Genomic DNA, 26610 nt, shown 5'->3' with positions numbered 1-26610 from the left:
TCATGTATACAGGGGACATTAACCCCTCCATTCCTGGAGATAGTGCCCCCTTCCCCCAGTTCTGCCATGTGTATATGTACAGTAATATAACGCTGGATGTGCTCATGTATACAGGGGGCATTAACCCCTCCATTCCCGGAGATAGTGGCCCCTTCCCCCAGTTCTGCCATGTGTATATGTACAGTAATATAACGCTGGATGTGCTCATGTATACAGGGGGCATTAACCCCTCCATTCCCGGAGATAGTGCCCCCCTTCCCCCAGTTCTGCCATGTGTATATGTACAGTAATATAACGCTGGATGTGCTCATGTATACAGGAGGCATGAACCCCTCCATTCCTGGAGATAGTGCCCCCCTCCCCCAGTTCTGTTATGTGTATATGTACAGTAATATAACGCTGGATGTGCTCATGTATACAGGGGGCATTAACCCCTCCATTCCCGGAGATAGTGCCCCCTCCCCCCGTTCTGCCATGTGTATATGTACAGTAATATAACGCTGGATGTGCTCATGTATACAGGGGACATTGACCCCTCTATTCCCGGAGATAGTGCCCCCTTCCCCCAGTTCTGCCATGTGTATATGTACAGTAATATAACGCTGGATGTGCTCATGTATACAGGGGGCATTAACCCCTCTATTCCCGGAGATAGTGCCCCCTTCCCCCAGTTCTGTCATGTGTATATGTACAATAATATAACGCTGGATGTGCTCATGTATACAGGGGGCATTAACCACTCCATTCCCGGAGATAGTTTCTCCTTCCCCCAGTTCTGCCATGTGTATATGTACAGTAATATAACGCTGGATGTGCTCATGTATACAGGGGACATTAACCCCTCCATTCCTGGAGATAGTGCCCCCTTCCCCCAGTTCTGCCATGTGTATATGTACAGTAATATAACGCTGGATGTGCTCATGTATACAGGGGGCATTAACCCCTCCATTCCCGGAGATAGTGGCCCCTTCCCCCAGTTCTGCCATGTGTATATGTACAGTAATATAACGCTGGATGTGCTCATGTATACAGGGGGCATTAACCCCTCCATTCCCGGAGATAGTGCCCCCCTTCCCCCAGTTCTGCCATGTGTATATGTACAGTAATATAACGCTGGATGTGCTCATGTATACAGGGGACATTAACCCCTTCATTCCCGGAGATAGTGCCCCCTTCCCCCAGTTCTGTCATGTTTATATGTACAGTAATATAACGCTGGATGTGCTCATGTATACAGGGGACATTAACCCGTCCATTCCCGGAGATAGTGCCCCCCTCCCCCAGTTCTGCCATGTGTATATGTACAGTAATATAACGCTGGATGTGCTCATGTACACAGGGGGCATTAACCCCTCCAATCCCAGAGATAGTGCCCCCCTTCCCCCAGTTCTGCCATGTGTATATGTACAGTAATATAACGCTGGATGTGCTCATGTATACAGGGGGCATTAACCCCTCCATTCCCGGAGATAGTGCTCCCTCCCCCCAGTCCAGCCATGTTTATATGTACAGTAATATAACGCTAGATGTGCTCATGTATACAGGGGACATTAACCCCTCCATTCCTGGAGATAGTGCTCCCTTCCCCCAGTTCTGCCATGTGTATATGTACAGTAATATAACGCTGGATGTGCTCATGTATACAGGGGGCATTAACCCCTCCATTACTGGAGATAGTGCTCCCTTCCCCCAGTTCTGCCATGTGTATATGTACAGTAATATAACGCTGGATGTGATCATGTATACAGGGGACATTAACCCCTCCATTCCTGGAAATAGTGCCCCCTTCCCCAGTTCTGCCATGTGTATATGGACAGTAATATAACGCTGGATGTGCTCATGTATACAGGGGACATTAACCCCTCCATTCCCGGAGATAGTGCCCCCTTCCCCCAGTTCTGTCATGTTTATATGTACAGTAATATAACGCTGGATGTGCTCATGTATACAGGGGACATTAACCCGTCCATTCCCGGAGATAGTGCCCCCCTCCCCCAGTACTGCCATGTGTATATGTACAGTAATATAACGCTGGATGTGCTCATGTATACTGGGGACATTAACCCTTCTATTCCCAGAGATAGTGCCCCCCCCCCCCCCCAGTTCTGCCATGTGTATATGTACAGTATTATAACGCTGGATGTGCTCATGTATACAGAGGACATTAACCCCTTCATTCCCGGAGATAGTGCCCCCTTCCCTCAGTTCTGCCATGTGTATATGTACAGTAATATAACGCTGGATGTGCTCATGTATACAGGTGGCATTAACCCCTCCATTCCCGGGGATAGTGCCCCCTTCCCCCAGTTCTACCATGTGTATATGTACAGTAATATAACGCTGGATGTGCTCATGTATACAGGGGGCATTAACCCCTCCATTCCCGGAGATAGTGTCCCCTCCCCCAGTTCTGCCATGTGTATATGTATAGTAATATAACGCTGGATGTGCTCATGTATACAGGGGGCATTAACCCCTCCATTCCCGGAGATAGTGCCCCCCTCCCCCAGTTCTGCCATGTGTATATGTACAGTAATATAACGCTGGATGTGCTCATGTATACAGGGGGCATTAACCCCTCCATTCCCGGAGATAGTGCCCCCCTCCCCCAGTTCTGCCATGTGTATATGTACAGTAATATAACGCTAGATGTGCTCATGTACTCAGGGGACATTAACCTCTCCATTCCCGGAGTATGTGCCCCCCTTACCCCAGTTCTGCCATGTGTATATGTACAGTAATATAACGCTGGATGTGCTCATGTATACAGGGGACATTAACCCCTCCATTCCTGGAGATAGTGCCCCCTTCCCCCAGTTCTGCCATGTGTATATGTACAGTAATATAACGCTAGATGTGCTCATGTACTCAGGGGACATTAACCTCTCCATTCCCGGAGTATGTGCCCCCCTTACCCCAGTTTTGCCATGTGTATATGTACAGTAATATAACGCTGGATGTGCTCATGTATACAGGGGACATTAACCCCTCCATTCCTGGAGATAGTGCCCCCCTCCCCCAGTTCTGCCATGTGTATATGTACAGTAATATAACGCTAGATGTGCTCATGTACTCAGGGGACATTAACCTCTCCATTCCCGGAGTATGTGCCCCCCTTACCCCAGTTTTGCCATGTGTATATGTACAGTAATATAACGCTGGATGTGCTCATGTATACAGGGGACATTAACCCCTCCATTCCTGGAGATAGTGCCCCCTTCCCCCAGTTCTGCTATGTGTATATGTACAGTAATATAACGCTGGATGTGCTCATGTATACAGGGGGCATTAACCCCTCCATTCCCGGTGATAGTGCCCCCCTTCCCCCAGTTCTGCCATGTGTATATGTACAGTAATATAACGCTGGATGTTCTCATGTATACAGGGGACATTAACCCCTCCATTCCCGGAGATAGTGCCCCCCTTCCCCCAGTTCTGCCATGTGTATATGTACAGTAATATAACGCTGGATGTGCTCATGTATACAGGAGGCATGAACCCCTCCATTCCTGGAGATAGTGCCCCCCTCCCCCAGTTCTGTCATGTGTATATGTACAGTAATATAACGCTGGATGTGCTCATGTATACAGGGGGCATTAACCCCTCCATTCCCGGAGATAGTGCCCCCTCCCCCCGTTCTGCCATGTGTATATGTACAGTAATATAACGCTGGATGTGTTCATGTATACAGGGGGCATTAACCCCTCCATTCCCGGAGATAGTGCCACCTTCCCCCAGTTCTGTCATGTGTATATGTACAGTAATATAACGCTGGATGTGCTCATGTATACAGGGGACATTGACCCCTCTATTCCCGGAGATAGTGCCCCCTTCCCCCAGTTCTGCCATGTGTATATGTACAGTAATATAACGCTGGATGTGCTCATGTATACAGGGGACATTAACCCCTCCATTCCCGGAGATAGTGCCCCCTTCCCCCAGTTCTGCCATGTGTATATGTATAGTAATATAACGCTGGATGTGCTCATGTATACAGGGGACATTGACCCCTCTATTCCCGGAGATAGTGCCCCCCTCCCCCCAGTTCTGCCATGTGTATATGTACAGTAATATAACGCTGGATGTGCTCATGTATACAGGGGGCATTAACCCCTCCATTCCTGGAGATAGTGCCCCCTTCCCCCAGTTCTGCAATGTGTATATGTACAGTAATATAACACTGGATGTGCTCATGTATACAGGGGACATTAACCCCTCCATTCCTGGAGATAGTGCCCCCCTTCCCCCAGTTCTGCCATGTGTATATGTACAGTAATATAACGCTGGATGTGCTCATGTATACAGGGGACATTAACCCCTCCATTCCCGGAGATAGTGCCCCCTCCCCCCAGTTCTGCCATGTGTATATGTACAGTAATATAACACTGGATGTGCTCATGTATACAGGGGACATTAACCCTACCGTTCCCGGAGATAGTGCCCCCCTCCCCCAGTACTGCCATGTGTATATGTACAGTAATATAACGCTGGATGTGCTCATGTATACTGGGGACATTAACCCTTCTATTCCCAGAGATAGTGCCCCCCCCCCCCCCCCAGTTCTGCCATGTGTATATGTACAGTATTATAACGCTGGATGTGCTCATGTATACAGAGGACATTAACCCCTTCATTCCCGGAGATAGTGCCCCCTTCCCTCAGTTCTGCCATGTGTATATGTACAGTAATATAACGCTGGATGTGCTCATGTATACAGGTGGCATTAACCCCTCCATTCCCGGGGATAGTGCCCCCTTCCCCCAGTTCTACCATGTGTATATGTACAGTAATATAACGCTGGATGTGCTCATGTATACAGGGGGCATTAACCCCTCCATTCCCGGAGATAGTGTCCCCTCCCCCAGTTCTGCCATGTGTATATGTATAGTAATATAACGCTGGATGTGCTCATGTATACAGGGGGCATTAACCCCTCCATTCCCGGAGATAGTGCCCCCCTCCCCCAGTTCTGCCATGTGTATATGTACAGTAATATAACGCTGGATGTGCTCATGTATACAGGGGGCATTAACCCCTCCATTCCCGGAGATAGTGCCCCCCTCCCCCAGTTCTGCCATGTGTATATGTACAGTAATATAACGCTAGATGTGCTCATGTACTCAGGGGACATTAACCTCTCCATTCCCGGAGTATGTGCCCCCCTTACCCCAGTTCTGCCATGTGTATATGTACAGTAATATAACGCTGGATGTGCTCATGTATACAGGGGACATTAACCCCTCCATTCCTGGAGATAGTGCCCCCTTCCCCCAGTTCTGCCATGTGTATATGTACAGTAATATAACGCTAGATGTGCTCATGTACTCAGGGGACATTAACCTCTCCATTCCCGGAGTATGTGCCCCCCTTACCCCAGTTTTGCCATGTGTATATGTACAGTAATATAACGCTGGATGTGCTCATGTATACAGGGGACATTAACCCCTCCATTCCTGGAGATAGTGCCCCCCTCCCCCAGTTCTGCCATGTGTATATGTACAGTAATATAACGCTAGATGTGCTCATGTACTCAGGGGACATTAACCTCTCCATTCCCGGAGTATGTGCCCCCCTTACCCCAGTTTTGCCATGTGTATATGTACAGTAATATAACGCTGGATGTGCTCATGTATACAGGGGACATTAACCCCTCCATTCCTGGAGATAGTGCCCCCTTCCCCCAGTTCTGCTATGTGTATATGTACAGTAATATAACGCTGGATGTGCTCATGTATACAGGGGGCATTAACCCCTCCATTCCCGGTGATAGTGCCCCCCTTCCCCCAGTTCTGCCATGTGTATATGTACAGTAATATAACGCTGGATGTTCTCATGTATACAGGGGACATTAACCCCTCCATTCCCGGAGATAGTGCCCCCCTTCCCCCAGTTCTGCCATGTGTATATGTACAGTAATATAACGCTGGATGTGCTCATGTATACAGGAGGCATGAACCCCTCCATTCCTGGAGATAGTGCCCCCCTCCCCCAGTTCTGTCATGTGTATATGTACAGTAATATAACGCTGGATGTGCTCATGTATACAGGGGGCATTAACCCCTCCATTCCCGGAGATAGTGCCCCCTCCCCCCGTTCTGCCATGTGTATATGTACAGTAATATAACGCTGGATGTGTTCATGTATACAGGGGGCATTAACCCCTCCATTCCCGGAGATAGTGCCACCTTCCCCCAGTTCTGTCATGTGTATATGTACAGTAATATAACGCTGGATGTGCTCATGTATACAGGGGACATTGACCCCTCTATTCCCGGAGATAGTGCCCCCTTCCCCCAGTTCTGCCATGTGTATATGTACAGTAATATAACGCTGGATGTGCTCATGTATACAGGGGACATTAACCCCTCCATTCCCGGAGATAGTGCCCCCTTCCCCCAGTTCTGCCATGTGTATATGTATAGTAATATAACGCTGGATGTGCTCATGTATACAGGGGACATTGACCCCTCTATTCCCGGAGATAGTGCCCCCCTCCCCCCAGTTCTGCCATGTGTATATGTACAGTAATATAACGCTGGATGTGCTCATGTATACAGGGGGCATTAACCCCTCCATTCCTGGAGATAGTGCCCCCTTCCCCCAGTTCTGCAATGTGTATATGTACAGTAATATAACACTGGATGTGCTCATGTATACAGGGGACATTAACCCCTCCATTCCTGGAGATAGTGCCCCCCTTCCCCCAGTTCTGCCATGTGTATATGTACAGTAATATAACGCTGGATGTGCTCATGTATACAGGGGACATTAACCCCTCCATTCCCGGAGATAGTGCCCCCTCCCCCCAGTTCTGCCATGTGTATATGTACAGTAATATAACACTGGATGTGCTCATGTATACAGGGGACATTAACCCTACCGTTCCCGGAGATAGTGCCCCCTTCCCCCAGTTCTGCCATGTGTATATGTATAGTAATATAACGCTGGATGTGCTCATGTATACAGGGGGCATTAACCCCTCCATTCCCGGAGATAGTGCTCCCTTTCCCGCAGTTCTACCATGTGTCTATGTACAGTAATATAACGCTGGATGTGCTCATGTATACAGGGGACATTAAGCCCTCCATTCCCGGAGATAGTGCCCCCCTCCCCCCAGTTCTGCCATGTGTATACAGTCATATGAAAAAGTTTGGGCACCCCTATTAATCTTAAGCTTAATGTTTTATAAAAATTGGTGTTTTTGCAACAGCTATTTCAGTTTGATATATGTAATAACTGTTGGACACAGTAATGTTTCTGCCTTGAAATGAGGTTTATTGTACTAACAGAAAATGTGCAATCTGCATTCAAACAAAATGTGACAGGTGCATAAGTATGGGCACCCTTATCATTTTCTTGTTTTAAATACTCCTACCTACTTTTTACTGACTTACTAAAGCACTTTTTTGGGTTTTGTAACCTCACTGAGCTTTGAACTTCATAGCCAGGTGTATGCAATCATGAGAAAAGCTTCTTAAAGTGGCCACTTGCAAGTTGTTCTCCTGTTTGATTCTCCTCTGAAGAGTGGCATCATGGGCTCCTCAAAACAACTGTCCAATGATCTGAAAACAAAGATTATTCAACATAGTTGTTCAGGGGAAGGATACTAAAAGCTGTCTCAGCGATTTAACCTGTCAGTTTCCACTGTGAGGAACATAGTAAGGAAATGGAAGAACACAGGGACAGTTCTTGTTAAGGCCAGAAGTGGCAGGCCAATAAAAACATCAGAAAGGCAGAGAAGAAGAATGGTGAGATCAGTCAAGGACAATCCTCAGACCACCTCCAGAGAGCTGCAGCATCAACTTGCTGCAGATGGTGTCACTGTGCATCGGTCAACTATACAACGCACTTTGCACAAGGAGAAGCTGTATGGGAGAGTGAAGCGAAAGAAGCCGTTTCTGCAAGCACGACACAAACAGAGTCGGCTGAGATATGCAAAAGCACATTTGGAGAAGCCAATTTCTTCTTGGAAGAAGGTCCTGTGGACTGATGAAACCAAGATTGAGTTGTTTGGTCATACAAAAAGGCGATATGCATGGCGGCAAAAATACACAGCATTCCAAGAAAAACACTTGCTACCCACAGTAAAATTTGGTGGAGGTTCCATCATGCTTTGGGGCTGTGTGGCTAATGCCGGCACCGGGAATCTTGTTAAAGTTGAGGGACGCATGGATTCCACTCAGTATCATCAGATTCTTGACAATAATGTTCAAGAATCAGTGACAAAGTTGAAGTTACGCAGGGGATGGATCTTTCAGCAAGACAATGATCACAAAACACCACTCCAAATCTACTCAGGCATTCATGCAGAGGAACAATTACAATGTTCTGGAATGGCCATCCCAGTCCCCAGACCTGAATATCATTGAACATCTGTGGGAACATTTGAAGAGGGCTGTCCATGCTCGGCGACCATCAAACTTAACTGAACTGGAATTTTTTGTAAAGCGGAATGGTCAAAAATACCTTCATCCAGGATCCAGGAAATCATTAAAAGCTACAGGAAGCGACTAGAGGCTGTTATTTTTGCAAAAGGAGGATCTACTAAATATTAATGTCACTTTTCTGGTGAGGTGCCCATACTTATGCACCTGTCAAATTTTGTTTGAATGCAGATTGCACAATTTCTGTTAGTACAATAAACCTCATTTCAAGGCAGAAACATTACTGTGTCCAACAGTTATTACATATATGAAACTGAAATAGCTGTTGCAAACACACCAATTTTTATAAAACATTAAGCTTAAGATTAATAGGGGTGCCCAAACTTTTTCATATAACTGTATGTACAGTAATATAACGCTGGATGTGCTCATGTATACAGGGGGCATTAACCCCTCCATTCCCGGAGATAGTGCCCCCTCCCCCCGTTCTGCCATGTGTATATGTACAGTAATATAACGCTGGATGTGCTCATGTATACAGGGGACATTGACCCCTCTATTCCCGGAGATAGTGCCCCCTTCCCCCAGTTCTGCCATGTGTATATGTACAGTAATATAATGCTGGATGTGCTCATGTATACAGAGGGCATTAACCCCTCCATTCCCGGAGATAGTGGCCCCTTCCCCCAGTTCTGCCATGTGTATATGTACAGTAATATAACGCTGGATGTGCTCATGTATACAGGGGGCATTAACCCCTCCATTCCCGGAGATAGTGCCCCCTGCCCACGTTCTGCCATGTGTATATGTACAGTAATATAACGCTGGATGTGCTCATGTATACAGGGGACATTGACCCCTCTATTCCCGGAGATAGTGCCCCCTTCCCCCAGTTCTGCCATGTGTATATGTACAGTAATATAATGCTGGATGTGCTCATGTATACAGAGGGCATTAACCCCTCCATTCCCGGAGATAGTGGCCCCTTCCCCCAGTTCTGCCATGTGTATATGTACAGTAATATAACGCTGGATGTGCTCATGTATACAGGGGGCATTAACCCCTCCATTCCCGGAGATAGTGGCCCCTTCCCCCAGTTCTGCCATGTGTATATGTACAGTAATATAACGCTGGATGTGCTCATGTATACAGGGGGCATTAACCCCTCCATTCCCGGAGATAGTGCCCCCCTTCCCCCAGTTCTGCCATATGTATATGTACAGTAATATAACGCTGGATGTGCTCATGTATACTGGGGACATTAACCCTTCTATTCCCAGAGATAGTGCCCCCCCCCCCCAGTTCTGCCATGTGTATATGTACAGTATTATAACGCTGGATGTGCTCATGTATACAGAGGACATTAACCCCTTCATTCCCGGAGATAGTGCCCCCTTCCCTCAGTTCTGCCATGTGTATATGTACAGTAATATAACGCTGGATGTGCTCATGTATACAGGTGGCATTAACCCCTCCATTCCCGGGGATAGTGCCCCCCTCCCCCAGTTCTACCATGTGTATATGTACAGTAATATAACGCTGGATGTGCTCATGTATACAAGGGGCATTAACCCCTCCATTCCCGGTGATAGTGCCCCCCTTCCCCCAGTTCTGCCATGTGTATATGTACAGTAATATAACGCTGGATGTTCTCATGTATACAGGGGACATTAACCCCTCCATTCCCGGAGATAGTGCCCCCCTTCCCCCAGTTCTGCCATGTGTATATGTACAGTAATATAACGCTGGATGTGCTCATGTATACAGGAGGCATGAACCCCTCCATTCCTGGAGATAGTGCCCCCCTCCCCCAGTTCTGCCATGTGTATATGTACAGTAATATAACGCTGGATGTTCTCATGTATACAGGGGACATTAACCCCTCCATTCCCGAAGATAGTGCCCCCCTTCTCCCAGTTCTGCCATATGTATATGTACAGTAATATAACGCTGGATGTGCTCATGTATACAGGGGGCATTAACCCCTCCATTCCCGGAGATAGTGGCCCCTTCCCCCAGTTCTGCCATGTGTATATGTACAGTAATATAACGCTGGATGTGCTCATGTATACAGGGGGCATTAACCCCTCCATTCCCGGAGATAGTGCCCCCCTTCCCCCAGTTCTGCCATATGTATATGTACAGTAATATAACGCTGGATGTGCTCATGTACACAGGGGGCATTAACCCCTCCAATCCCGGAGATAGTGCCCCCCTTCCCCCAGTTCTGCCATGTGTATATGTACAGTAATATAACGCTGGATGTGCTCATGTATACAGGGGACATTAAACCCTCCATTCCTGGAGATAGTGACCCCCTTCCCCCAGTTCTGCCATGTGTATATGTACAGTAATATAACGCTGGATGTGATCATGAATACCGGGGACATTAACCCCTCCATTCCTGGAGATAGTGACCCCCTTCCCCCAGTTCTGCCATGTGTATATGTACAGTAATATAACGCTGGATGTGCTCATGTATACAGGGGGCATTAACCCCTCCATTCCCGGAGATAGTGCCCCCCTTCCCCCAGTTCTGCCATGTGTATATGTACAGTAATATAACGCTGGATGTGCTCATGTATACAGGGGGCATTAACCCCTCCATTCCCGGAGATAGTGGCCCCTTCCCCCAGTTCTGCCATGTGTATATGTACAGTAATGTAACGCTGGATGTGCTCATGTATACAGGGGGCATTAACCCCTCCATTCCCGGAGATAGTGCCCCCCTTCCCCCAGTTCTGCCATATGTATATGTACAGTAATATAACGCTGGATGTGCTCATGTACACAGGGGGCATTAACCCCTCCAATCCCGGAGATAGTGCCCCCCTTCCCCCAGTTCTGCCATGTGTATATGTACAGTAATATAACGCTGGATGTGCTCATGTATACAGGGGGCATTAACCCCTCCAATCCCGGAGATAGTGCCCCCCTTCCCCCAGTTCTGCCATGTGTATATGTACAGTAATATAACGCTGGATGTGCTCATGTATACAGGGGACATTAACCCCTCCATTCCCGGAGATAGTGCCCCCTCCCCCCAGTTCTGCCATGTGTATATGTACAGTAATATAACACTGGATGTGCTCATGTATACAGGGGACATTAACCCTACCGTTCCCGGAGATAGTGCCCCCTTCCCCCAGTTCTGCCATGTGTATATGTATAGTAATATAACGCTGGATGTGCTCATGTATACAGGGGGCATTAACACCTCCATTCCCAGAGATAGTGCCCCCTTCCCCCAGTTCTGCCATGTGTATATGTACAGTAATATAACGCTGGATGTGCTCATGTATGCAGGGGGCATTAACCACTCCATTCCCGGAGATAGTTTCCCCTTCCCCCAGTTCTGCCATATGTATATGTACAGTAATATAACGCTGGATGTGCTCATGTATACAGGGGGCATTAACCCCTCCATTCCCGGAGATAGTGGCCCCTTCCCCCAGTTCTGCCATGTGTATATGTACAGTAATATAACGCTGGATGTGCTCATGTATACAGGGGGCATTAACCCCTCCATTCCCGGAGATAGTGCCCCCCTTCCCCCAGTTCTGCCATATGTATATGTACAGTAATATAACGCTGGATGTGCTCATGTACACAGGGGGCATTAACCCCTCCAATCCCGGAGATAGTGCCCCCCTTCCCCCAGTTCTGCCATGTGTATATGTACAGTAATATAACGCTGGATGTGCTCATGTATACAGGGGACATTAAACCCTCCATTCCTGGAGATAGTGACCCCCTTCCCCCAGTTCTGCCATGTGTATATGTACAGTAATATAACGCTGGATGTGATCATGTATACAGGGGACATTAACCCCTCCATTCCTGGAGATAGTGACCCCCTTCCCCCAGTTCTGCCATGTGTATATGTACAGTAATATAACGCTGGATGTGCTCATGTATACAGGGGGCATTAACCCCTCCATTCCCGGAGATAGTGCCCCCTTCCCCCAGTTCTGCCATGTGTATATGTACAGTAATATAACGCTGGATGTGCTCATGTATACAGGGGACATTAACCCCTCCATTCCCGGAGATAGTGCCCCCTTCCCCCAGTTCTGCCATGTGTATATGTACAGTAATATAACGCTGGATGTGCTCATGTATACAGGGGGCATTAACCCCTCCATTCCCGGAGATAGTGCCCCTTCCCCCAGTTCTGCCATGTGTATATGTACAGTAATATAACGCTGGATGTGCTCATGTATACAGGGGAGGTAATTTTGGTTTGGGGACAGATGACACTTTCTCTTTGGAGTGGAGATTTAGAGGGAATGGAAATGTCTATTTTTTATATCCATAGCAATCTAGAGAAATGTAAAACCTGTAATTTCTCCAATCCCCTCCACGACAGCACACCTGGAGGTAGCCTAACCATCCTAATTAGGGAGAGGAAACACAAAAAGTTAAATAGCCCCTCCCCTATACTATCCCCAATGTTTTCCTGTCCCTATGGGATGAAGAAGTTTCCTAGGGTGGCTGTGGCCGGCGAGCAGTGCCCTATTAGATTACCTGAGCCGGACTGCAAGGATCGAGCACCTTTGACCTTCCTCCCCGTTAGCTCCCGTTCCCTCCGAAGTGGGACCTCCTCACTCTCCTGCGCCTTCTGGTAAGCTGAGTGGGTAGTGGGCTGGGGGCCTCCCGTAGCTCCCCAGCCTGTAGGTTTGATCCTCCGTCCGTCATGGCAGCGTCCGGCACGCATGCAGGACGCATCGGAAGTATGCGGTGTTCGGCCGGCGATATCACTTCCGGTTGCATTCCACAGTGGAACGCATGGGGCCGCGGCTGGAAATTCAAAATCAAAGCCGCATTTTTTCCCTAAAATGGTGGAAAACTCCCACCTGATTGGTGGGAGTCGGCGCTGGATCTCGGTTCCTTCTATAAAAGGCCCAGATGAGAAGACACTGATAAGGTAGGACAGAAAATGTCTATTTCTATGGATGGTGTTGTCTCAAAGCCTTCATCTGCAGAGCCCGGCGTGAACCCAGCCCCAGTAAGTACTTCTGGGATAGGTTATTCCCCACTCTCTTGAGCAGGATCCAAATAGTTTTTAAATAAATCTCCCCTTTTTAATTTTAGGGAGACAAAGATCCTGCTTCGAAAGTAGGTGAAAATACTACAATACACAAATGTGCCATTTGTAGGAAAAAAGCTTACCTCAGGCCATAAGAAACCCCTGTGCCAGAGCTGTATGGAGAATATTGTGAAAGAGGAACAGCCGTTCCTTATGGAAGAAGTTAGGGGAATGGTCCGGCAGGAAATACAGTCCTCACTAGCTTCCTTCTCACAGTCCTTCCAGCATGCGAGGGCTGAAGGTCCTTCCCTGGCAAAAAAGAGGAAGTATTCAGTCAGGGATACTTCGGACTCGGAGGAGAATATTTCTATGGAAGAATTTGAACAAGGTGACCTGAGTGCAAATCAGGAAAGTGAAGAGGACAAAAAGTACTATTTTTCTTCAGAGAATATGGAAGAGTTGTTATTGCAAGTGAGGGACACTATGCAGGTGGAGGAAGAAAAGAAAACCTGTACAGTCCAGGATGAGATGTTTGGGGGCTTAAAGTCAAAGAAAAACCTAGTGTTCCCTGTACACGACAATATCCGTAGTTTCATCATGGATGAATGGGAGTTTCCGGAAAAAAGGTTAAATATTGCTGGAGAAATTAGATTCCCGCTAGATAAAAGTATGACTAAAGCATGGTCAGAGATTCCGAAAGTAGATGTTCAGGTTGCAAGGGTGGCAAAAAAGACAACCCTTCCATTTGAAGACTCTTCCCGACTGAAGGATCCAATGGAGAGGAAGATGGACAGCCTGTTGAGGAAGACATGGGAAACATCTGCGTCTTCCCTGAGGACAAATATTCCCTCGACTTGTGTAGCACGATCCATGTTCCTCTGGTTACAGCAATTAGAGGATCATCTTTGGAAAGGTACTCCTAGGGAGGACCTTCTTGCATCTCTTCCCCCTACTGCAGAAAGCCACAGGATTCTTAGCGGATGCCTCAGCAGAGTCTGTTAGAATTGCAGCATGATTGGCAGTACTATCCAATTCCACGAGAAGGGCTTTATGGCTGAAAATGTGGAGCGGAGATAATGTGTCAAAATCAAAGCTTTGTTCCATCCCATTTAAAGGAGAATATATGTATGGATATATGGATGAGCTATTAGAAAAAGCATCGGACAAGAAGAAATCTTTACCAGAGCCAAAAGTCCCAAAGAACTTTAGGAAGAGGCAATTTCTTCCATCTCAGCAACAGCAATCGTTTCACTATAGAGGCAAAGGAAAATCTGGTTGCTGGACTTACCCCAAAGGTGGAAGAGGGAATAATATTTTGCTAAACTCAAGCCAAGACAGACAATGACGCCAGGAAGTTAGGAGACAGGATTGCAAGTTTCCTTCCACAGTGGCGACTAATATCATCAGACAGTAAGATACTGGAGATAGTGGAAACAGGAGTCAAAATCGACTCTCTGTTTACCCACCAAGAAGAGTAGAGATAACAACCTTGTCTTCCTAGAGATTGCAGAAGGTCCTAATATCAGGTCTTCAGGATTTACAAAATGCATAAGTTATATCACCAGTTCCTGGCAGAGAACGAGGAGAAGGTCACTATTCTCGAATATTCTTGTTAAAAAAGGCATCAGGTGCCTACAGGATAATTCTCAATCTCAAACATCTCAACCAATATGTAAAATACAGCAGGTTAAAGATGAAATCTTTAAGGTCCACAATTCCACTGATTGGAGCCAATATCTTAATCTCAAATAGACAAGCTGTCATGGAAAGCAGCATTGTTGGTAGCACTGACTACAGCTAGGAGAGTGGGGGAGATTCAAGCACTTTCCATCAGAGAGCCTTACTTTCGAGTTCTGGAAGACAGAATCATCCTTCAGTTGGAGCCTTCATTTCTTCCCAAAGTCTCATCTGAATTTCATATGTCTAATCCTATAATCCTTCCATCCTTTTGTCAGAATCCATCAAATAGCAGGGAAGAGGAGTTCCACTCGCTGGATGTTAGAAGGACTATTATCTTCTACTTAAATCAGACTGAGACCTGAAGAAAGGATTAGAACCTATTTGTACAATATGGGGGCCCCAACAAAGGGAAGAAAATCTCCAAAAACACCCTGGAAATTGGATTAAAAAAGTGATTTGTGAGGCATGCAAAAATCAAGATTTGCTTCCTCCAGAATGCTTGAAAGCTCATTCCACCAGAGCTATGTCTGTCTCCTGGACTGAAAAGGCTAGCGCATCCATTGAACAGATTTGCAGAGCAGCTACATGGTCGTCTGTCCATACCTTTACTAAACATTATAGATTGGATGTAATGTCAAATAAAGACCTAGCGTTTGGCTGTTGTCCCACCCTAAATTCATTCTTTGGTATTGCTCCAGGTGTACTGTCGTGGAGGGGATTGGAGAAAATAGAATTAGTCTTACTGGTAATTCGGTTTCTAAGACCCTCCACGATGTAGCATCGGCGTCTCTGCCTCCTGCCGGGCAGAGACGCCGTTCCCCTCACCGTGCCCGCCAGCCTGCCTACCTGGAGCACCTGCCAAGTTACCTGCCATACCCACCTGCTCGTTTACCCGGAATACCTGTCTGGCTATCCGCCATACCTGCCTGCTTGTCTACCCGGATCACCCGCCAGCCGACCTGCCGTGCTCATCCGCTGTAACGGTCAGCTCCTGTCATCTGACCCGTGGGAAACACCTGCTCTCACACAAGGTCGGTCCCAGAGTGGCACCTGGTTCACCTGCCCGGTCCCTCCTTGGTTCACGGAGTCGACTAAGCCGCCGTGTGATCTGGGTCGGTCCGAGTAGGCACTTAGTTACGCCCCTGTGGTCCCTCCTTACATCAAAGCACCGAGGTTCCACCACCCGGATCCGTAACAGTTTGCACAGGCCATGGAATCCGGTGGCTCCCAGGCTCCCTCACTCTCTGACTTGTACCAGGAGGTCTCTCGTCAGAGATCCCAACCGGAGACTATCCTGTCCTATCTGTGGACAGTCAACTCCCACCTGGACACGCTGTCTACTCTGACTGTGTCCATCTCTAATCGAGCGGCACCCACCCTGGTGGCACCTCTACCCTGTGGCGCAGTGGCACCCAGCTTTGGACCTGCGCCTCCACGTTTCGATGGTGACCCTGTCCTATGTCGGGGCTTCATAAATCAGTGCACGCTGCACTTTGAACTTCTGGCACACCAGTTCATCTCCGACCGGGCCAAGGTGGCATTCATCATGTCTCACCACACCGGAGAGTCGTTGGCGTGGCTTAACCCTCTGTGGGAGAGAAGGGATCCTCTGGTGTCCAATCTCCAGGCCTTCCTCGCGGATTTCCAGAAGGTGTTCGATGAACCTGGACGAAGAGCTTCTACTGCCTCCTCACTTCTCCGACTCCATCAAGTGAGTCTTTCTGTGGGACGGTATGCCATGTGTTTCCACACCCTCACATCTGAACTGGCCTGGAATAATGAGGCACTGGTGTCCACCTTTTGAGAGGGCCTTTCTGGACGGATCAAGGATGAGCAAGCCGGCCAAGACATACCTCCCACCCTGGACGACCTGGTGTCTTTAGCTACCCAAATCGACCTGGTGTCTTTAGCTACCCAAATCGACATCCGCTTTCTGAAACGTGCTAAGGAGACGACCCAAGAGAGAAGACCTCCGCGTCTCACTCAAACCTTCTAAAGGCATGTCTCACAACCTGACTTCTCCAGAGCCAATGCAAATCGACCAAGCCTAGATGGTCAAGTCTCGCCCGGAGACACGCCACGCCGAGGGGAGTTGCTTCTACTGTGGCAGTATAGAGCATCTGATCCGTTCCTGCCCGGAGAGACTGGGAAACTCCAGTGTCTAGGACCGCTCGGTGAGGTCATCCTAGGCAAGAGTTCTTCCTCTCCGTCCTTGACTCTGTCCATTTCTGTCACCAGTGGTGAGACCCGCTTCTTCGAGACTGCCTTTATGGATTCCCGAGCCGCAGGAAATCTCATTCAACAGTCCATTGTGGAGCAGATTCCTACCATATGTCTGGCTGAACCTTTGGCGGTTTCCTCAGTGGATGGGAAGCTTCTTCCAGAAACCTTCTTTCTGGTCACTAAGCCTGTAACTCTTCAGGTATGAATGCTGCACTCGGAGAAGATCTTCTTTCATGTGCTGTCCGTTGTCTCTCATCCCCTCTTGCTTGGTCTGCCCTGGTTACAGAGACATGAGCCCGTCCTGAATTGGAGATCTGGTCAAGTGCTCCGTTGGGGTCAGGAATGCCATGAATCTTGTCTGGTTCCGGTTCGTCCTGCTCGACCCCCGTCTATGCCAGCTAACCTACCTGGTCTGCCGGCACACTACTGGTCCTATGTGGATGTCTTTGACAAAAAGGAGGCTGAGACACTACCACCTCATAGGCTGTATGATTGCCCCATCGATCTAACACCTGGTGCTTCACCTCCTCGTGGGCGAATTTACCCCTTGTCGTTGGCTGAGACCCGTGTTATGTCTGAGTACATTGAGGAGAATCTTGCTAAGGGATTTATCCGGAAATCCACCTCTCCGGCTGGAGCAGGATTCTTCTTCGTCAAGAAGAAAGACGGCTCGCTTCGTCCTTGTATTGACTATAGGGGTCTAAACCAGATTGCCATCAAAAATAAGTACCCCCTGCCTCTCATCTCGGAGTTGATTGACCGCCTAAAAGGCGAGAAGATCTTCGGGGGGTGTACAGTCTGGTCCAGATTTGCCAGGGAGACGAGTGGAAGACGGCATTCAACACCCGGGACGGTCACTACGAATACCACGTGATGCCCTTCGGTCTCTGTAATGCTCCAGCTGTCTTCCAAGAGCTAGTTAACGACATCTTCCGAGATCTCCTGTATTCCTGCGTGGTGGTGTACCTAGACGACATCTTGGTGTTCTCCCCAGATCTGCCCTCACACCGGAGGGATGTTCGTCAGGTTCTGCTGAGGCCTCGGAAGAATCGCCTGTATGCTAAATACAAGAAATGCCTCTTTGAGCAGACCTCCTTGCTGTTTCTTAGTTACATCATTTCTGAGACCGGTCTGCGGATGGATCCCGAGAAGGTGTCTGCCGTCTTAAAGTGGCCCCGACCAGAGGGATTGAAGGTGATTCATCGATTTTCTGTGTTTTGCAAACTATTACCGCCTCTTCATTCCTCATTTTTCCTCCCGGGCTGCTCCCATCTCTGCTCTCACCCGTAAAGAAGCAAATCCCAGGGAGTGGTCTTCCGAGGCGGAGAAAGCCTTTGTCTCCCTAAAACAAGCCTTGTCCTCTGCTCCAGTGCTACACCGTCCGGATTTCAACAAGCTGTTCTTCCTGGAGGCTGATGCCTCCTCCTCCGGGGCCGGAGCGGTGCTCACCCAGAACTCCTCGTCCGGGAGAATGGTAACCTGCAGCTTCTTCTTCAAGCTCTTCTCGTCCGAGCGCAACTACTCCATAGAAGATCGATAGCTGCTGGCCATCAAATTTAGCACTGGAGGAGTGGCGCTACTTGCTGGAAGGGGCTCTGCACCCGGTGGTCATCTACACTGACCATAAAAACCTCACTTATTTGCAGAATGCCCAAAGACTAAACTCGCGTCAGGCTAGATGGTCACTATTCTTCGCTCGATTCTGCTTTACTCTTCACTACTGCCCGACAGACAAGAACATTAAAGCCGACGCACTATCCCGTTCATTTTTGTCTACCGACCAGGAGGAGGAGCCTCTACATATCATTGACCCCTCCAAAATAATGACTGTTGCTCCGGTTCACCTGTCTCATCTACCTCCCGGTAAGACCTTTGTAACGGTTCAGGATTGGAAGAAGGTTTTACTGTGGGGTCGTTCGTCCAAACTGGCTGGTCACGCCGTCCATAGGAAGACATTTCTGCTCATTGCCCGACATTATTGGTGGCCCACCCTGCACAAGGATGTTGCGGAATTTGTCGCGGCTTGTTCCTCTTGTGCCCGTAACAAGATACCTAGGCACCTCCCAGCCGGCTGTCTTCTTCCTCTTCCCATGCCTTCCGCTCCGTGGCAACATATTGCAATGGATTTCATCACGGATCTCCCTGTTTCTGCCGGTTGTACTGTCATTTGGGTGGTCGCTGACCACTTTTCTAAGATGGCCCACTTCATTCCCCTACCTGGTCTTCCTTCTGCACTGGTGCTGGCTAAGGACTTCACCCATCACATCTTCCGTCTTCACGGCCTACCCCTCCACATTGTCTTGGATCGCGGAGTTCAATTCACTTCGCGCTTCTGGAGATCCACGTGCAAGCTGCTGGATGTCTCCTTGGATTTTTCTTCAGCCTATCATCCTCAGTCCAATGGCCAAGTGGAACGCATCAATCAAATCCTCACTAGTTTTCTTCGACACTTTGTCAACACTCACCATAGCGATTGGGTTGAGCTCCTGCCCAGGGCCGAGTTTTCCTATATCAACCATGAGAGCGAGTCTTTTGCTAAAACTCAGTTTTTTGTGGTCTACGGTCAACACCCTCGGATTCCGTTTCCCGTCTAATCTTCAGTAGACAATCCTGCCACGGAGTCTCTCGTCAGCGAATTTTCTGCAATTCGGGAAGACACTAGATCTGCGCTTCTTCAGTCCTCGGAGCGGATGAAGAAGCATGCTGATAAGAGACGTCTGGATCTGCCTCTATTCCATCCGGGAGACAAGGTCTGGCTTTCTTCCAAATATGTTCGTCTTAAGATACCATCATACAAGTTGGGTCTGTGGTTCATCGGTCCGTTCGAGGTTCTGAACCAAATTAATTCGGTGGCTTACAAGCTGAAACTCCCGGCCTCCTTACCGATTTCCAACTCCTTTCATGTGTCTCTCCTCAAACCGGTTGTTCTTAATTCTTTCTCTGACGATCCAGGTACCACCCCAGCTCCAGTGTCCGCTGAGGACGTCTTTGAGGTGGAAAACATTTTGGCCACCAAGAGGGTAAGAGGAAAGACTTTCTCTCTTGTGGATTGGAAGGGGTTTGGCCCTGAGAAGAGGTCTTGGGAGCCCAGCGAGAACATTCATGCCCCTCATCCTCTAGAAAAATGTCTCATGGGCTTAAAGAAGAGCGGGCGTACTGTAGCATCGGTGTCTCTGCCTCCTGCCGGGCAGAGATGCCGTTCCCCTCACCGCCGCGGTCCCGGTCTGGTGTCTTCCTGCTGCTCAGGCGCGCACTGCGTGCAGCTCCCCCGGCACTGTGCTTAGAGCACGTTCCCTCCCTCTTAAAGGGGCTGCGCGCCATCCTAAAGAGTCCCCAGCCAATGGCCGGAGGACTGCCCCTATATTAAGCACATCCTCCAAAATGGAGGTTTCTGTGCAAGGTTGTTTGTGTGCTAACACTCTCCTCAGCCCTCAGGTTCCTTGCCCGCCAGTTTGTCTAAGAGTCCTGCCCGTCAGTCTGTCTAACGGTCCTGCCCGTCAGTCTGTCTAACGGTCCTGCCCGTCAGTCTGTCTAACGGTCCTGCCTGCCAGTTACCTGCCATGCCCGCCAGCCTGCCTACCCGAAGCACCTGCCAGTAACCTGCCGTGCCCGCCAGCCTGCCTACCTGGAGCACCTGCCAAGTTACCTTCCATACCCAACTGCTCGTTTACTCGGAGTACCTGTCTGGCTATCCGCCGTAGCTGCCTGCTTGTCTACCCTTATCACCTGCCAGCCTACCTGCCGTGCTCATCCGCTGTACCGGTCAGCTCCTGTCATCTGACCCGTGGGAGTCACCTGCTCTCACACAAGGTCGGTCCCAGAGTGGCACCTGGTTCACCTGCCCGGCCCCTCCTTGGTTCACGGAGTCAACTAAGCCGCCGTGTGACCTGGGTCGGTCCGAGTAGGCACTTAGTTACGCCCCTCTGGTTCCTCCTTGCATCAAAGCACAGAGGTTCCACCACCCGGATCCGTAACACACGACAGCACGGGTAATTCCTCCCTTTCTTTATTTATGAGGAAAATTCCTTAGTGTTAATAAAATATTATTTGAAGCATTTCTTCTTGTGTGGTCCTTTGAAAACACTGGGGATAGTATAGGGGAGGGGCTATTTAACCTCTTGTGTTTCCTGTTCCTAATTAGGATGGGGAGGCAACCTCCATGTGTGCTGTCATGGAGGGTCTTAGAAACCGAATTACCAGTAAGACTAATTCTATTTTCAGTTTCTGGTGCTTTTGGAACCAGCAGTTCTTCTGTAGGTGGTACTTGGGTGTATTGCAGATGGAATGTTTGGATACTGTAAAGTCCACTTTTTCTTCCTTGAAACTCCTTTCTTAATGGGGGGCATTATGAAGAGATAGCAGTTGGTAGTGTAATCCGTTGGCTCTCTCCAGATGATTAGGATTGTAAAAGGCATAGATTGCCTCTTCCCAAGACACCACTGGGTAAGATGTGATGCTCATCTATTGCAGCATGTGTGGAGCCCAACTCTTGTCCTGATCTCCTATTCTGCAGCCAAAATACAGGTTGTAAGCATTTCTTATCCATGATACTCCAGTTTCACCTTTGTAACGCAAAAGTGACTTCTCCGCATATGTAGCAAAAACTATTCACTTTGTTAAAGCAAGAATGAGGCATATCTGAAAACGCATATAGAAACATGTCAATAAGCTAATAAATCCTAAAACTGTATACCTTACACAGAGAGCATTTATAAAGGTAGGTGATGCAACTGTAATTGGGATTATGTCATCAGAGCTGAGTTGGTGTTTTTGGATTGGTCATCCTAAAATGATAGAATACGGAAGGCTCAATAGACTAAATAGATGATGTACTGCTACTAACAATGCAATAATGATAATGAAATAATAAAGACGCAATTTTTCTATAAGCCTGCATGAAAGGTGTCATAAGTAATTACAACCGCCTCTGAATCTTGAAAATTAGATCCAATCAGCAAATTTAAGCATCATATTAATTTTCGGCATCACAAAATAAGTCAACTGCTTTCGTCTATGAACCAATTTGGCTGCAGAACAGTGCAGTAAGAATTAATGATGATACAACATTTCCTTCCTTAAATTTAGTCCTGTAGGGAAGTCTATGGGATTTACGGGCCCCTATCTCGGAGAGATTGCTCCTGATCACCACGCATATATTAAGTGATATGTCTAATAGCATAAACAATGAAATGAGATATGTTTCTATTATAGGACGAAATAAAGTGTTTGGCTGCATTAGATATATTGTGTTTTGATGATTGCAATATCATGTTTGGAGAAAGATTGCATTTTTTTGGCATGTGAACACGTCTTACAAGTATAATGGCCACACCTATAGAAACCCTTTACTGACAGCCAGATGTTTGATCGGCTGGTGTTTCTATGTGAGTTATACAAACTAGTTGATAAAAACATTCCCAAATTTGTTGCTTTTCCGGGTATTATTCTAATGCCATCTTTGAGGATTGTGTCCATTGTGTCATCATCTTTTAGGATGTGATGATTTCGATTGACAATTGTGGAAATGTCCCTAAAACATGAGTTGTAAGGTAAAACTAAGGTGGGTTCATGCAGCTTGTTACCTCTCCATTATTTGGATTTTTGCATATCTGCTGTTTTGCTCATTAAATGCCATCTGGATTTATTATTGATGATTAGTGTTGAGCATTCCGATACTGAAATATCGGGTATCGGCCGATATTCACTGTATCGGAATTCCGATACTTAATTCCGATACTTTTATAATATCGAATACCGGAATCGGAAGTTCCCATAATGCCTGCGCTCTGCAGTGTCTCTGAAGGATGACAAGCTGGATGGCAGCGCTCAGCTGCGATCCAGCTTGTCATCAGAATGCCATCCCAGCGTGGGAGAATTCTCCTGATTGTTTAAAAGCCGGCGCGCGGTAAAAAGCCGCCGGCTTTTAAACAATCACGCAGCCCCATACTGCTTCCCCGCAGCCTCCCACCCCGATCCTCCGCTCCCCTCGCCACCTCCCATCCCGATCGTAAATTAGGACCGGGCGGGGAGCGCAGCACCAAGGAGCGAAGGACCCGGGCGGGGAAGCCGGCAGTGAAAAGACTTCACCGCCGGCTTTCCCGTTCTGTGCTGCGCTTTCCCGCCGGTTATTTCAAATGAACAGCTGAGGTATCAGGTGATGCCGATCAGCTGTTCATTTGAATTAGCCGCGGTGCCCTCAGAGGGTTCATGTGAGTTCATGCTTGACTGCATGAACTCACATCAACTTTCCCACGGCCGCACAGGTCAGCCTCACCTCCCGACCCGTCATGATTAGTGTGTGCGGGGTGTGTGTGTGTGCGGGGTGTGTGTGTGTGTGCGGGGTGTGTGTGTGTGTGTGCGGGGTGTGTGTGTGCGCGGGGTGTGTGTGTGTGCGGGGTGTGTGTGTGCGGGTGTGTGTGCGGGTGTGTGTGCGTGCAGGCAGACATAGGCCGATGTGACACTACTACTCCCATCGGCCTATGTCTGTCCCCCGTCCACTCCTGCCAGCAGGATCAGCTCGATGGGAGCAGTAGTTCCCATCAGCCTGATCCTGCTATATAAATTGCCCTACTGTGCCCCAATAAATGTTAGATACATGTCATTGGTGGCCAGTGGTTACCTAAAAGAAATTAGTTCATACATTACCTGTCCCCGCCGATCGCCACCTAAAATAAAGTAAAAAATAAAAAACTACACCTATACTCACCAAGACACCTAATTCCCCGAAGCCATCGATCTCCTGTAATAAAATATAAAATAATAAACCACAACCTTATCCTTACCCCTCCGTAGTAGTCCACGAGTGTCCCACGAAGATCTCCAGTTCAGAGCAGCCACATAGAATGTGACCGCTCTGAACCGCTGCCGCCGCTAGAATGACGGGGCCGTAAGGGTTCACCGGAGTTCAGGCAGCGCTGCTCCGGTTAGCTCCTTTACGGCACTGCTGTATCGTGAGAAATTCCCACGGTACAGCACTGCCGTAAAGGAGGTCTCCGGAGCTGCGCTGCCTGAATGCACTCCGGTGACCTCAGTCAGTGGCTCCCGCTGCCGGGAGCGGACGTGTTCCCGGCAGCGTGAGCTTACAGCAGCCATGCACAGCTGTCACCATCTCCAGATGTGACAGCTGTGCATGGGAGATCAGCGCAGGAACGTGGACAGGTAACTATTTTTTTTTAGTAAACTAAGAATTAAATAAAATGGTGTTTTATTTCAAATAAATTATTTTTTTCTGGGTGTAGTGTGTTTTTTCTTTTTAACACTTTGTAGGTTAGTAATGGGGGTGTCATATAGACGGCCATCATTACTAACCTGGGCTTCATGGCAGCTGGCGCTGACATGAACCCCACCACTATTACCCCCTGCCACCGCACCAGGGCAGCGTGGAAGAGCGAGGCTAAGTGCCAGAATTGGCGCATCCTATGGATGCGCCATTTCTGGGGCGGCTGACGGCTGGTGTTTCTAGCCTGGGAGGGGGCCAATATTCATGGCACCCTTCCTGAGCTATTAATATCAGCCCCCAGCTGTCTGCCTAGCCTTTGCTAGCTATTAAAATAGAGGGGACCCCACGTCATTTTTTTTTGGGGGGTCCCCCATTTTAATAGCTAGTAAAGGCTAGGTATTCAGCTGGGGGCTGATATTAGTAGCCTGGGAAGCTCCGTGGGTTTTACCCCCTTCCCAGGCTTCAAACATCTGCCCCAGCCGTCTGCTTAACCTCCGCTAGAGACTAAAATTATGGGGGATCCCACGCCATTTTTTTTTTAAATAAATCCTTTATTTTAACACTAAATGACATTTGAGGACTTAATAAAGATGCAGTCCCTAAATTATTATTTATTTTTTAATAAATTTTTCCCAAAACTTTTGACGTGGGCTTCGCCATATTTTTGTATGCCAGCCAGGTACAGCATCCAGCTTCTATGAACGCGCCATTTTCCGGGGCGGCCGCGGACTGCAATTTTCAGCGGGGGGGGGGAGGGCAAAAAGCTTGGGCCTCCCTGCGCTGCAGATTCCATCCCCCAGCTGCCTAGTTGTACCTGGCTGGACACAAAAATAGGGAGAAGCTCCACGTTTTTTTTTTTTTAATTATTTCATGAAATTCATGGAATAATTAAGAAAAAAAGGGCTTCCCTATATTGTTGTGTCCGGCTAGGTACAAATAGGCAGCTGGTGGTTGGGGGCAGCCCGTTCCTGCCTGCTGTACCTGGCTGGACACAAATATAGTGTGAAGCCCCACGTCAATTTTTTTTTAATTATTTCAGGAAATTCATGAAATAATTAAAAAAAAATTATGTGGGGCTTCGCCCTATAATTGTGTCCAGCCAGGTACAGCAGGCAGGAACGGGCTGCCCCCAACCACCAGCTGCCTATTTGTACCTAGCCGGACACAACAATATAGGGAAGCCCTTTTTTTCTTAATTATTCCATGAATTTCATGAAATAATTAAAAAAAAAAATGTGTGGCGCTTCGCCCTATTTTTGTGTCCAGCCAGGTACAACTAGGCAGCTGGGGGCTGGAATCTGCAGCGCAGGGAGACCCAAGCTTTCTGGGTCCCACCCGCTGCAAATTGCAGTCCGCAGCCGCCCCGGAAAATGGCGCGTTCATAGAAGCGCCATCTTCTGGCGCTGTACCCAACTCATCCAGGGCCCTGGTGCGGTGGCTCACTGGGTAATAAAGGGGTTAAGGCCAGCTTGGCATTATCAGCTGGCCCTAAGCCCGAAATTCATGGGGTCACGCCAATATTAGACATGACCGCCATGAATTTCTAGTAAAGTATTTAAAAAAAACACAAACACCCAGAAAAAAGTCCTTTAATTGAAATAAAGACACAATTCTTTATTGTTCTAAATTAAACCATACTTACCGCCACACCCATTCCAGCTGAAGCCAACGATCTCCTGCAATAAAAGTAAAATAATAAAGCAACCTCATCCTTACCTTTCCATGGTTCCCAGGACAGCTTCAGCTCTGCTACATCGAGATGACAGGCTGGACCGCAGCAGAACGCTGCCATCCAGCCTGTCATCCCGCGGACACTGAGAAGCGCAGGCATGCTTGCGCTCCTCAGTGTCTTTCTGTGACGTCATCCAGATGAGCCGAGGTCATGTCCAATGAACTCAGCTCACCTCATGCACGTCACTGACAGCGTGGGAAAATTCTCCTGCACTCAGCGCTTCAGCGTGAGAATTCTCCCACGCTGTCAGTGACGTGCATGAGGTGCGCCGAGTTCATGGGACATGACCTCACCTCATGCACGTCACTGACAGCGTGGGAAAATTCTCACGCTGAAGCGCTGA

The 26610-nt window shown here is 48.2% G+C and overlaps 1 protein-coding gene across 1 annotated transcript in view; it reads left to right on the top strand.

Moving 5' to 3' along the window:
• The window catches only part of LOC141271953 (uncharacterized), an 80781-nt gene that overhangs the window by 44188 nt on the left and 9983 nt on the right, over positions 1-26610 (top strand). The window lies entirely within an intron of this gene.

This window comes from Phyllobates terribilis, unplaced genomic scaffold (assembly GCF_046119375.1).
Source record: "Phyllobates terribilis strain yellow unplaced genomic scaffold, ASM4611937v1 Scaffold_5__5_contigs__length_657084704, whole genome shotgun sequence".
Classification (NCBI taxonomy): domain Eukaryota; kingdom Metazoa; phylum Chordata; class Amphibia; order Anura; family Dendrobatidae; genus Phyllobates; species Phyllobates terribilis.
Note: the sequence above shows the minus strand (reverse complement) of the source record. Positions and strands in the feature narration are given on the sequence as shown.